Source organism: Acinonyx jubatus, chromosome B3, assembly GCF_027475565.1.
Source record: "Acinonyx jubatus isolate Ajub_Pintada_27869175 chromosome B3, VMU_Ajub_asm_v1.0, whole genome shotgun sequence".
NCBI classification, from domain to species: domain Eukaryota; kingdom Metazoa; phylum Chordata; class Mammalia; order Carnivora; family Felidae; genus Acinonyx; species Acinonyx jubatus.
This window is the reverse complement of record NC_069386.1, coordinates 9,970,606-9,982,790: the sequence shown is the minus strand read 5'-3', so window position 1 is coordinate 9,982,790 and position 12,185 is coordinate 9,970,606. Positions and strand designations below refer to the sequence as shown.

At 45.8% G+C, this 12,185-nt stretch overlaps 1 protein-coding gene across 4 annotated transcripts in view; it reads right to left on the bottom strand.

Annotated features, from left to right (window-relative positions):
• The window catches only part of SV2B (synaptic vesicle glycoprotein 2B), a 219,370-nt gene that overhangs the window by 179,213 nt on the left and 27,972 nt on the right, over positions 1-12,185 (bottom strand). For 2 of the 4 annotated variants that reach the window (XM_027067986.2, XM_053223594.1), the window contains exon 1: positions 5,618-5,758. The exons of 1 other annotated variant lie outside the window; for it this stretch is intronic. The gene's annotated coding sequence lies outside the window, so the exon portion shown is untranslated. Of the gene's footprint in view, positions 1-4,878; positions 5,020-5,617; positions 5,759-12,185 lie in introns of those variants that run through there. One more of the 4 variants, XM_027067987.2, reaches the window with a different exon arrangement.

Sequence of the window (12,185 nt, the reverse complement as noted above, 5' to 3'; positions counted from 1 at the left end):
AAATGGTTCCATTCATTCATTCAGTAAATATTCATTGAGCACATAATATGTGCCAGGCAATATTCTGGGCACTGGTGATACAGCAATGAATTGGCTTGCTGAGGGGACAAATAAATAACATGCTAACAACACTCAAATCTGCATCTCCTTCTCGAACCCCTTCCTTCAACTCTAAACTCACATATACAAATGTCTACTTAAAATCTCCCATTGGACAACCAGTTGACCACATAACTGTTCCTTCTCCATTTCAGTAAAGGGCCTCTTACAGTTGCTGAAGTCAAAATATGTGGTCGGGTGGCTGGGTGGCTCAGTCGGTTAAGCATCTGACTCTTGATCTCCACTCAGGTCATGATCTCACAGTTCATGAGTTTGAGCCCCATATCAGGCTCTGCACTGATGGCAAGGAGCCTATTTGGAATGCCCTCTCCCTCTCTTTCTCTCTCTCTCTCTCTCTCTCTCTCTCTGCCCCTCCCCTGCTCTTTCTCTCTCTCTCAAAATAAATAAACTTCAAAAAATATGTGGAGTCATCCTTGACTCCTTTCTTTCTCTCATACCCTAAATCTACCAATCAGCAAGCCCTGTCTTCTCCATCATCAAATACATCCAAAATTTGACCGCTTCTCACAGTCACCACTCTCCACCTTGGTCCAAACCACCACCTTCTCTCACCTGAAGAACTACAGTAGCCTCCTGGATGCTCTCTCTGTTTTCATTCTTGAACCCCTAGAGTCACTTATAAGGTTAAATCTCAAGGGATCATTGTAAAACATAAATCAGATCATGGAAACCAGTGCTCAAAATTCTCCAGTGATTCCCCATTTGCTCAGAGAAAAAGCCAAAGTCCACACAAGGCCCTACAAGACTTTGTATTACTAGCTCCCTGCTACTTCTCTGACCTCAGCTTTTACCATGGTCACCCTCTCAGTTCCTTCTACATGAGTCTCCTTGCTCTTCCCAGAACATGCCAGCACCTTGTTGCCTCAGGGCCTTTGCACTTATTGCTCCCTCTGCCTAAAAGAGTCTTTCCCCAGATATCCATCTGGCTCACTCTTTCACTTCCTTCATGTCACCTTGACCACTTTGTATAAAATGCCCACCACCTACTCAACCCTGTCCCCAACTCCCACTCAACCTGACGCTTCCCATCCTCCCTTCCCCGCTTGATGTCCCGCATTACACATTTACTTATTTACTTCCACATTATTTGTCTCCCCCAGCTAGAGTAAATGCTTCACGAGGATGGACGTTGTATTTTTATTGCTGTATACCCTGCCTGTAACACGCCTGACACATAGAGAACACTCAACAAACGGCTGGCCAATGAATGACTATCTAAAGGTATATATGTCTGAAGTTGGTCAGCCACAGAAACACAGAGAAAAAGAAAAAGAGGAAGTTGCAGGCATTGCCCTTTCAAGCAGAGTTCAGGAGAAAAGGAGCCTTAGCCAGGGGACTCTAAATATTAAGGTCCCTGTAACAGTAGGTCGATGGCAAAAATATCCCTAATTCTTCCCTTCCCTGTATCCACACTCTCTGCAATGTGACTATGTAGCTCCTCTCACCAAGAAGTGGAGTCTATTCCCTGCTCCCTCACTCTGCACTGGCCTTATGACATCCTGCCAATAGAAAAGGATGAAGTGATAGTGTGCTAGCTATAAGATTAGGCCTCCAGAGATCATGCCAGTTTCCACTCTCTCTTGGATTCCTGTCACCACTGTGTGAACATGCCAAGTCACCCCGGCTGAGGCCATCCCAAAGCAGCTAGCCCTCGGCCACTCCATCAGCAAACCAAAATCACATGAGCAAACCCACCAAACCAGGCATAAGCCCGATCTGCAAACTTCCCAGCCAACCAATAGACGTGGGAGAAAAATACTATCTGGTTGTTTTGGGGCAGGTTTCTTCTGGAGTCCCATTAGCAGTATCAGCCCTAAAACGTGTGATCTTACTAGGGTAGGCATCTAAGCTGCTCTGCTCTGCGTGCATGCTCATTGGGATACTTCCTCCTTATGGTTTAGACATCAGGAGGGGGCTGGCCATGCCACACAGCGTCTCAGCCGTTTCAAATCAGTAGACTGGCATGCCATTGGGCAAGGTCACTGTGATGTGGCCCAGAGAGACAGATGAGGTTTGCAAGGCAGCAAAACTAAAAGCCGGACCTCAGAGGGGAGAAATTCACCCAGGTAAATGTCACCTTCTGAGGTATCGTGGGAGACACCCTGCCAGTCACTCTTACGGGGACCCAGCCACATCATATCCTATTTCACAGAGACTTTGACAAGATTCTCAGACATCTCTCCACGGGACACCTTGCAGTAGCCCCACTGTACCAAGACCAGTGGTTGGAGCTCTCAAATCTACAGAGGAACTAAGTCTCAAGGGGACAGAGCAGCAAACTGTGGTCTTCATACTAACCATACAAGATAAAAGCTTCGAATAAATGCATCGAATGATACTAGGTAAGTGCATTCCATGATCCTCTGCAGGTGAGTCTACTTCCAATCAATTCTAACACCTTCCATAACCACAGAAACTATATCGTCCTCAAAGAAAACAAATAATAACTAGCAAGAGCAACATAAGCAGGGCTGTTTAGTAAAGGTGACACTTTCTTTTATAATTGGGGGGGGGGGTGCGGAGAGGAAGAAACAAACATAACATTAAGGTTCCAAAAGAAACTCAAATACTCTATCTGGAGGAAAGATATCTGAACACTGTTTTGACCTCCTCCCTCATTCCTGTGCCCCTGGTTGCCTTGCAAAGATTTGTACCTCTGCTTGCTGCATTGGCTTATGTTCTGAGTGACCACAGGAACCTATACCTTCTAAACATAGAGTGTAGGATCTCAGCCGATTCCTTAAACAAGAGCTGGGGACATGAAGCTTAGTGACAAATATAAATCATGAGAGGCAATATCCCAGTGACCTTGCTGCGTCCACCCCCTCAAGTCCCACTGCTGATCCCCGCACTCACTCAACCACAGCCTCCTTGGCCTCCTTTCTGATTTTCCTATGAAAACATCTCTCTCCTATTTCAGGGTTTTTGCAGGTGCTGTTGCTCTGCCCGGAATGCTTAGTCTCTGCATCTGGCTGGCTCGCTCCCTCACTTCCCCAGGGGTCTGATCAAATGTCATTTATCAGCAAAGCCTTCCCTGACCCAGCTGCATAAAAAAAAAAAAACAAAACAAACAAACAAACAAACAAACAAAAACCATCCTTACCCCACCCTCTGGCAGAACTCCTCATTCCTCTTACCCTGCTTTATTCCTCTCCATTAGAACGCATCACTGGCTGATTCACTTTCTAGTTACTTAGTTATTTGTTGTCTCACAGGCACACACACACACTAAGCTCTTTCAGTATAGGGGCTTCATCTAGTTCAGTTCTGCATTCCCCACACATAAAGCAGTCTCTGGACACCTAGTAGGTACTCAATAAATGAACTGCAATTTCTTGACCATTTACTTAGTGCCAAGCAATTTATGTCTGAAAATCATTCAACAAGGAACAAATATTCTTTAAGCATCCACTATGCGGCTATTGTAACAACTCTTGTTATCCCCACGTTACAGATCAGAAGATCAAAGCTCAAAGAGAGGCTATGTAACTTGCCCAAGACTGTTTGCCCATCAAAGCCCAGGCGCCTTGCAGAGGCCAGCCTGCTTTTCAAACACCTTAATGACGGTTCGTATTTCCAAACGCATGTGATACGCATCTCTGCCAAGCACGCATCACACAAAAGCTCTCATTTCTCATCACCCACCGCAGCTTCTGTGCAGGAAGAAACATCCATTAGATTGGATTTTCCTCTCCCAGAGAGCAGGCTGGTAATAACAGCTTCCTTTTTCCTTTCCTTTCCACCCATTGAGACATAATCAAGGTCAGACTTTTCCTTTTGAACTGGGCTGGCACAAGTACAGACAGGTCAGGGACACAAGGGGAGCGAAGACAGAAGTTCATGTGCTCTGAGAATCCCCCAGAAATTTCCAGAATCCTTGCCTTTGAGAAGTACTGCTTCAAACCCTTGTTGGTCCTGGAGTTTAGGAAAACAATCAATTTAAAAAAAGAAGAAGAAGAAGAACCTGACGGGCATTGTGCACACTTCTGTGTTTTGTGTCTGCTGGGTCTGGGCATACAGCACAAGCGCCCGCCCTGAAGTGGCTTGCAGAACTCTTGCCCATCCAGTTGCCCACCCAGTAGGTAGGATGTTGATGGGGTGGGAGAGCGATGTGGGTCGCTCACAGCCCAAGGGACCAAACAGAGGGACACAATCCCTGCGGAAATCCTTCCGTGGCATGCCTCATCTGTGAGCGCTTCGTTTTAAAAACAATCGACTGGCACAATTAATTCCTCCCTCCTCCCTGCGCCCGACACTCTTTTCTCCCACCTGCATGACTGAACTCACCACACTTCATTATTACAGGTGTTTCTCCCTGACCAGGTGTGATGAGCTTCTGGGGAACGTGGACTTTGTTTTCCTCACCGCTGCATCCCCAAGGACTAATCCAGCCTCTGACACATCCTAGGTGCTGGATGAGTATTTGCTGACTCAAGAAAGATGCAGAATGAGCCTGTACCGGACCTGCTGCATTGAGTGGAGCCCGCAGGACAAGCCACCACCTCTTCTGGAAAGGGCAGGAGGCAGAAACATAGAAGAGGTCCAGTACAGCAGAACGACCCCGGAGCTGGCCGCAATGCCCAGTTCTCCCCGCGACACACACCTCTCGCGCCCCTCAATCGCCACTCCTCGGACCTCAAAGCCACCCACGTTGACCTCCCAAACCGGCTTTAAGAAAACAAGCAGGGACCCCCTTGCACCCCACCCCACCCCACCCGGCTGCTCTTAGCAGAGCCCAAGACAACGACGTTAAGTTACCTTGAAACGGAGCCAGACTGCATCTGCAATTGGTTCAAGGGTCGGGTCTCAGCAGTCCTGCTGGACCCTGGACAGCAGACACAGCTAACACCCGTCTGCGGAAGAAACGGCTGTGCCTCGCTCCTCCCTGGCTAAACGCGTTTGCTCACCCGTCCCTGCAGAACAAATGATGTTCTTTTCCTTGCGCTAAAATCCATCTCTAAACAAATCCTCTCTGCCTCCCTAAGAAACGGCTCCCACGCCCGCGGGGGGCGCCCTCCACATACAGAGACACACACTCGCCGACTGACCCCAACCCAAGCCACCAGGTGTAAGCAGGTTTTTCCTCCGTTCTTTAGGAACAGACCGCCCCCCACCCCCAGGCAAAACCCATCTGCTTGGAAGAGAACTCAAACGAAACGCCCTGGCTGGGAAGCCTATGCAAACGGAGTTAGCAAATGTCAGTAGCCTAAGTTGCAGAACTGCGTGGCGCTAACAGTTCAAACCACGTTTAAAAAACAGCCCTTGGGGATGCCACCTTCAATGAAGCGCGCAGCCGCAGGCAGCCGGCAGTCCTCGCCGCTCTGCGCCTGCTTTCCAAGACTCTCCCCTGGCTTTGGTGCCATTTACTATCAACAACATTCACAGGGAGCAAGCGGGTACGTTGCGGCCCCGCAGGCGAGCGGGGGAGGCCCCTGCAGCGCGGGGTCGGCGCCCGGCCGGGTCTGCAAGCACCCGAGCGAGAAACGGCGTCGCCTACCTGGGTGGGAAATCCGCGGGCCGGAGGGATGCGGGAGCGGGTGCGGGTGCGCGCGGAGCGGCGTCCGCGCTGGCGGCTCGGCCCCGCAGCTCCGGCCACCGCGGCGCTGGGGCGATCCCGGCGGAGGCAGGAGTCCGCGGCTGTCACACCTGCATCACGGCGCCCACGCCGCCGCCGCCGCCGCCGCCTGCCCAGGCGCGGCACGCAGCGCGCCCCCGCCACTCCGAGAACCGAGGGCGGGCGGCTCCGGGCTCCTCGGTGCGGCGGGATCAGATCCTAACCCGCTTTCTCGGTCTGGGCATTAGCGGCATCCGCTGCAGGCAGCTCCCTGCTTCTAAATCCCTCCTGATTCCAGGCGGAGTGAATGGGAAAGCTGGCTGGGAAGGGGGCCGCCGGGGCCCCAGGCTGTCTGGATTTGCAGACCGATAGATGTCAAACTTCTTATTCCTCGAGTTCCCAGTTTGGTAGCCAACCGATTCCGGGAGTCACCTCGCTTCGCTCTCTCCACCCCGCCTGGAGCGAGGGGGCGCTGTGTACTCTGGATGCCCTCTCTCCAACTCCGAACTAGGACGCATCAGAGGGCCGGACTCAAATTCCTGGCAAGGGGAATCCTCTGCTAATTTCATCGCCCAACTATCTTAGATAATGGATGCAATTAAACCGCTCTGTCTTGTTACCTCATCGGGGAACCGAGAAGAACCTATTTGGCGAGTGGGAAGAAGGAGCAAGACGCGGGGGGGCTTGCTGCATCGAACAGGCCCTCTCCACCTGTCTCCCTCCTTCCAACCCCCCTCCCGCCCCCCCCCGCATCCATGCACAGAAGACTTCACCCTGCAGTGAAAGGCTCTTTTCAGGAGCAAAGCTCCTTCTAGAAGGAAGGGAGAGGCAACCAAATGACACTGGAAATTCGGAGGTGAAATCAAACAACGTATCGCCCAGAGGGGGCCTGTGGCCCCCTGGGTCTGGAACTGCTTTCCTTTCCTACTAGTTTCTGAAATGCTGGCAGGTCCCGAACGACTTCCTCTTCCCCACCCAGCACAAGACACCATCACGAGGTCCTCGGTCCCCCCGCCCCCCGCCCCCGCCGTTGTCACTAGCTCTACAGTCAGTGCGCAGCTGGCCAGCTCCTATGTCCCCGCCCCGCTCCAGCCCCCCTCCCCCCGCCCGCCCCAGCATCCCTCACTGGGCTCACCCCGGGAGCTCCCACTGCTCAGCCTCCTAAACTCACTTCTTAAAATGTAAATGTGATCTTGGCTCTTTCTTACCTACAACCAGGCACTGGTTTCCTAGTGGCCTTAGAACTAAGCTGAAACTCTTCTAACGCATCTCATTCAGTCACCAAAGGGCAAGGCCACTCGCAGCCCAGCCACCCCGCCCCCACCCCACCCCCACCCTTTCCCCCTACTCCCGTGATACCAAATTTTCCTGCCTCGCGTTTGGTGTCACCCCCAGGCCTTTGCACATGCTGTTCTGGCTTGCCTGGAATGTTCTGTCTCCCACTCTCCTGTCCCTAATGCCTAATGGTTCTCAACTGAACAATCTGTCCTTTGGGGAATTCTTCCCTCATCCCTGCAATAACCCAGCCACCGACTACTTCCTCCACCACAGCACCCAACACATTACTAAAGTCAGCTGCCTAATGTCTGTCCTCCTCACTAGAACATAAGCTATAGGAAAGCATGATCTCTTGTTTGCTGCTGTTGCAAAGGCCACCGGGCATGTAGTGTCTGCTCAGCCCCCATCCAGATTAAGATATCGAACAGTTCTGGCATCCAGAGCTTTCTTTGTGCTCCTTCCCAAGCAATAACCACTCATCACCCAGATGTAACTCGCTATTCTCACCTCTTTCCACACCAAGTAGTATTGCCTGTTCTTGAACTACATGGGAATGGAATCATTCAGTGGGTATTTTTTGTGTATGGCTTCTTTTACTCCAACATAATGTCTGAGATTCATCCATATTGTTATATACATTCATAGGACATTCTTTTTTATTGCCGTCTCATGCTCCACTGCCTGAGTATAACACAAGTTATGTATCCCTTCTGTGGAGGGTGGACATTTGTGTTGCTTCCAGTTTTTAGCTGTTATGAATAAAGCCACCACCAATAAAGTGTGTGACAGGTGTGTGCACTTTTCTGTCGGGTGTGTAACCAGGAGTAGAATTGCTAGGTCACAGGATAAGTCCATGCTTTGCTTTAGTAGACACTACCATACAGCTTTGCAAAGACGTTGTGCCAATACAGTCCCACCTGCAGTATGAGAATGCCAGATATTCCACTTCTTTGTCATAACGTGGCATCGTGTTTTTAATTTTAACCATTCTCCCTGGTGTGTAGTGATACTTCAGTGTAGTTTTAATTTGCCTTTCCTTGTTGACTAATGATGTTGACCTTTTTAATGGCTTACTGCGGAGCACCTGGGTGGCTCAGTCGGTTAAGCCTCTGACTTCAGGTCAGGTCATGATCCCACTGTACATGGGTTCAAGCCCTGTGTCCGGCTCTGTGCTGACAACTCAGAGCCTGGAGCCTGCGTTGGATCCTGTGTCTCCCTCTCTCTCTGTCCTGCCCCTCCTTGTGCTCTCTCTCTCCCTCTCTCAAGAAATGGATAAAAATTTTTAAAATGGCTCATTGGCCATTTGAATATCTTTTTGTGAAGTGCCATTTCAAGCCCTTTGACCAATATATCGGTTTGTCTTATTGATCTGTAGTCATTCTATTTACTTAATATGAGTCTTTGATTAGATATATGTAGTTTTAACATCTCCCAATTTGGGGCTTATGTTTTTATTTTATTTTGATGAAATACAATGTATCAGTTGTTTCTTTTATGATTAAAATATTAATCACATAATTTTGGAGGTCCTGTTTAAGAAATCCAATCTACCTCAGGGTCAGGCAACTATTATTTTTATGTTTCCTTGTCAAGTGACTTTTTGTTTTACCCTTCCTATTTTGGTCTCTGTTCTATTCATGTATGGAATGAAGTAGGTCAAAGTTTATTTTGTCTCCATAGAGACCCAGATGTTCCAGAAACATTATGGGAAAGACCACTTTTACCCTTTGGCTTATAAGTTTGGGGAAAGTCAAATAGTTGAAAATCCATGTATCACTTTTGACTTTCCCAAAACTTAACCACCAATAACGTACTGGTTACAAGAAGCCTTACCAATAACATAGTTGATTGATACACATTTTGTATGTCCTATGTATTATATACCGTATTCTTACAATAAAGTAAGCTGGAGGGTGACTAAAAAATCGTGAGGGTAAAATACATTTACAATACTGTTTTGTATTTATCAAAAGAACTGCATATAAGTAGACCCATGCAGTTCAAACCTGTGCCCTTCAAAACCAACTGGATACGAAAACCCACAAGATATTGTTCTCATTACTCTTTTTTTTTTTTAATTTTTTTTTCAACGTTTTGTTTTGTTTTGTTTTGTTTTTTGGGACAGAGAGAGACAGAGCATGAACAGGGGAGGGGCAGAGAGAGAGGGAGACACAGAATCGGAAACAGGCTCCAGGCTCCGAGCCATCAGCCCAGAGCCTGACGCAGGGCTCGAACTCACGGACTGCGAGATCGTGACCTGGCTGAAGTCGGACGCTTAACCGACTGCGCCACCCAGGCGCCCCTCATTACTCTTTTAAAAAGTCGATATTTTTATATGTATATGACCACATAGTTTCCAGTGCTACTGGTTTTCATTCCTTCCTGGAGTTCTGTGCATCTATTGGAGATCTTTTTACTTCAGTCTGAACAACTCTTTTTAGTATTTCTTGTAGTGACGTTCTGCTAGAGACCAACTGTCTCAGTTTTTCTTGGCATAAAATGTCTTTATTTTACCTTTATTTTTGAACATTATTTTTCACTATGTATTGACTTTGTAGATGAAAGTCTCTTTTTGTTTAATCATTTTAAAGATATCATTCATTGTCTTCCTGCTGCCACACTTTCAATTGAAAAGTCTGCTGTTAGTCTTGTTATCACTTCTTTGAAAGTAATCTCTTTTCACTGTCTTTAATATTTTCTTTTAGAAGTTTAATTATGATGTTCCTATGGATTTTTTCTTTATATTTATCCTGATTGTAGTTCTCTGAACATCTCCGAACAAATTCTCAGCCTCTATCTTTTCAAATGTTGTTTCTGCCCTATTAACTCCCCTATGCTCTTACATCAAGACAGAGCACATACCCATGTTCCACATAATTAAACCATTTCGATATCTTCCTACATTTCTATTACATTCTATTTTTTCTATTCCCTTTTTACCCTCTCTGTTCTTTAGCTTGAATATTTTCTATTGGCTTTTCTTTGAGTTCACTAAACTTGTTTTCTGCTGTGACCAATTTGCTGTTAAACACATCCAATGAGTTCTAACTCAAGTCTAAATATTACATTTTTCAATGTCCACTTGATTACTTTGCATAGGCTTTTTTGAAGTTTTATTTTTGTCCATTTTGTTCATCCTTTCCTCTATTTTCTTTGATGTATTTGTAATAACCTCTACTAACTTCAACATGTGGATAGTCTCCTTAATTATCTTTTCCTTTACATAAATTATTACTAACAATTTCCTTGCCTCTTTGCATGTATCCTGATTTTTTCATTGTATGTGAAGAAACCATTGAAAACTGAACTTGTTATTTTCCTCCAGAAATGGCTCACCATGACTCTCTTAGGTAGACAAGATGAGGTGTCGATCACCTTGATCTATTCAGGAGTTAAGTTTCCAAAGAGCTGGATAGTAGCTTTACTTAGACTAATTTCACCCATTTTTATATGTCTCAAAGATGAAATCTGTCTTGTGTTTGTTGTAGGACATCACTTCCAACGGAAGTTTTTCTCAGAAGCACTGTGAGCCTGCAAAATATTTCATCTGCCTCTCCAGTCCAGGACCTGGCTTCATATACCCCCAACTCAGTGCTCAGCAAATATCTGACATTTGAGCATTCTCTAGATTTCAAACCAGCATATCAAGCCATATAGTAGTCTAAATCTCTGCTGGTATAGTCTCTCTGCCTATTTCTCAGCCCATGATCAGACTCAGCAAATCTGCCTAAGGAAGAAAAAAGTAAACTCAGCTCACCTAGAAAGAGCACCTCTGTCTCTGGAAGTTCGTTTAGTCCTTTTTGCTTCCACCCTCCTCAGATATCTTTTAAAATATGATTTCTAATTTCTTTTCTAGTTGATCAAAAGATTAATGGCTTACCATTACTTATTAAATCTCACTGGAAGTAGGAACTGATTTGCTAACTCTTTAATCCTCCATACATTTTTATGAGATAGTTACCATGTTCATTTTCAGCTGTGTAACTTGCCAAGGATCACATAATAGCAAATAAGGAAACCAGGAGATGGGCCTAAGCTCTCTCATTCCCAAACTAGGGCTGATGCTAGCCATGATGGTATATTGCCTCCAATGGATGGGAATATCCTTTTCTAATAGGTGAAGAAATGCACATTCTGATTTCTGACTGAAAATCTGAAGAGAAGACCATTTTTTAAGCCTTCCTTTGGGATTTGTTTTGAGTCAGATATGTAAATTAATTACTTTAAATGCAAGGCACATCTCTTACCAAAAATTTTCTGTAGAAACGAAATTACCTTTTTCTATCGCTCAAGACCCAAGAGATAAATTTCACTTAATCAAAAGCCTCTTTTGTCCCTGTTTTCTTTAAGAAACATAAGGGACAACTCTCAAATTTTCCATGTCCTCCTCCCACAGAATACTACTGTTAATTGTGACAATTCCCTTCAATAATACAAATACATCATAGAGAACACCTTCATTTTATGTTTTTCATGTTTGGAATGTAAGTGACCTCCTAAACAGCTGGATTGGAACAACAAAGGTTAAGATTAATTAGAGCAAAACCTGGAAATCCACAATCAATTTGTATTTTGAAAAGAACCAAAGAATACCAGATGAAAGCCTAGAGGCCATCAGGCAGCTATTGGTTCATGGCTACAAAGGATAAGTCACAACACACGTTACGATGTGGAAACAAGCACATTCTCAAACAGTGTTCATTCACTCTTTGTGGGCCTTTGCCTAAGAATAATGTGATAATGATAAACTCCTTCTAGCTACAGTTTTAACCGGAGAAAGGTTTAAGATGCAAAGAATCAGAATCTCTTCCACTCCCTGTCCTGGCAGGAAGGAACTTCAGATTTGACCATAATAAAATCCAGTGCATCAACTTACTAAACAGACTCAGGGTTGTTGGTTTTTAAGAAGGAGAGTCACGTGAGAGTGCAGAAAAATAATAATAATAATATAATCATTATTATTATTATTATTATATAAAGAAAGCAATGGTCTGCTTGAAAGCAGAATCATAAACCCAAATCTCGAAGAGGAAAAAAGAAACCCACCAAATCTCATGACAGGAGTTTAAATATTCCTATTACCTTTTGCTGCTTGCCAATCAACCAAAGAAGGCCATGATTTCCTTGCATTGGGATGTCTGCTAGACTCGTCGGTTCATTTCCTGGATTATCACTCTATAAATTTTGATGCTTCAATTATGCTACCATCAAATGATGTTAAAATTCCACTCCA